This window comes from Euphorbia lathyris, chromosome 7 (genome assembly GCF_963576675.1).
Source record: "Euphorbia lathyris chromosome 7, ddEupLath1.1, whole genome shotgun sequence".
Classification (NCBI taxonomy): Eukaryota; Viridiplantae; Streptophyta; class Magnoliopsida; order Malpighiales; family Euphorbiaceae; genus Euphorbia; species Euphorbia lathyris.
This window is the reverse complement of record NC_088916.1, coordinates 46,105,245-46,106,926: the sequence shown is the minus strand read 5'-3', so window position 1 is coordinate 46,106,926 and position 1,682 is coordinate 46,105,245. Positions and strand designations below refer to the sequence as shown.

The 1,682-nt window shown below is 37.2% G+C and overlaps 1 pseudogene; it reads right to left on the bottom strand.

The window, feature by feature from the left end:
* Positions 1-274: 274 nt before the first annotated feature.
* LOC136236094 (uncharacterized) lies at positions 275-1,414 on the bottom strand (annotated as a pseudogene).
* Positions 1,415-1,682: the final 268 nt, after the last annotated feature.

Sequence of the window (1,682 nt, the reverse complement as noted above, 5' to 3'; positions counted from 1 at the left end):
ATCCTTATTATCTAACTATCACAAACAAACCCCAAAATAAAAAATAAAAATTCAATTATACCATCTTCTCCACTACTCTTTAATTTTTTTCTTTCTCTCTTATCTTTTTTAATTTTTCTCTCTCTAAAATCAAGTTTGTCTCTGGAATCACATTTGAATAATTTCTTCCATTAAATCCTCACATATATATACACCATTTCTCTTCTCAAATCTTTTCAGTCCCTCCTCCTATCTCCTTTCTCAACTATCAATAATACTCCCTTTTCTTTTTCTATTTCTATTTTCTCTCCTTATCTTCTTCATCAATAATTCACATTTCCTTTTCTTTCGTCGACTCCGGCGCCTTATATGAAACAAGAAACATCTGCCGACGGCAGCGCCATGGTTGCAGATCAAAGAACGACGTTATCTTCTCTCTTGAACTCGGATCTCGTCATCTACTCTAACGAAGAAGATGATGTTCCGAATAGCCATAAAACCAGTACTACCACCAGCACTCCGACCAGCGGCGAGGCGTCTCCGTATCTGATGTCGTCTCCATGGAGCCAGCCGTCTCCTTATGCTAAATCTCCCTGGATCAGAATCTGCGGTAGAATGCTTTTTCCACCGAGGAGAAAACATGTTAGAGAACCATGAAGGCGACGAAGACGATGCCGCCTGAGTTGAATTACGAGAAGGAATTCCAGCAGCAGAAACAGAAGGATCGGGATTAAACTTCTCGGATCTAGACCTAAATAGCTTAGATCAAAGAGAGAACCTCCCCTGTTTGTTTCTGAAGATTCTTGAGTTATTAAAAGCAGCTACACTGGTAGAAGACGGGCCAACTTGAGGAGTACTGTAGAATCGGAGGTGATGATGTTGAGATGCGCCGTCCGATTTCCGACAAGCAACGGAAGGAGAAACAGAGCGAGGGAATAGAAGAGGGGGAGGAGGAGGTCGTTGAGCATCAGACTTCCGGCTATCATCAAAGGCAGCAGCGATCGAATGGTGCCTAGCTAATTGAGGATGGTGCGGATGATTCTGTGCAACGACGATAGCAAGAAGACGTTCACGGAGGCAAATTAAAGAGAGAAACTTGATTTTAGAGAGAGAAAAATTAAAAAATATGGGAGAGAAAGAAAAAAACTAAAGAGTGATGGAGAAGATGGTATAATTGAATTTTTATTTTTTATTTTAGGGTTTGTTTGTGATAGTTAGATAATAAGGATGCTTAATTTATAAAATTATTAAATATAAGGACCAAATTAACTATTTTTCCTTTGATTTTTAATACCGTTAGTCAATTTTACCCCTCTTTGCTAACGGAATGAAGTTCAAGGCACCGACTTGCAAACTTTTAAACCACAGGAGTGCATTTCAAAAATGGGTCAAACCACAAGATTTATTTTTGTACTTTTCCTCTAATATTATACATAATATGTCCCAAAAATATTCAACTAAATGTGTATTAAATACCCGTGATATACCCAAAGTGTCAAATGCTATTAATAAAGAAAAGGACAATAAATAGCCAACCCAAAATAATCTACTCAAATAATCAAAATAATACTATATCCTATATACTAAAAATGGTTATCCTACTATATAGATTTCACACAACAAGTCATAGTGGTGACCGATCAACGTCTAACAATGATGTTTCTATCTATGGAGATGGATTTGAATATTATGGTGAAATTGAT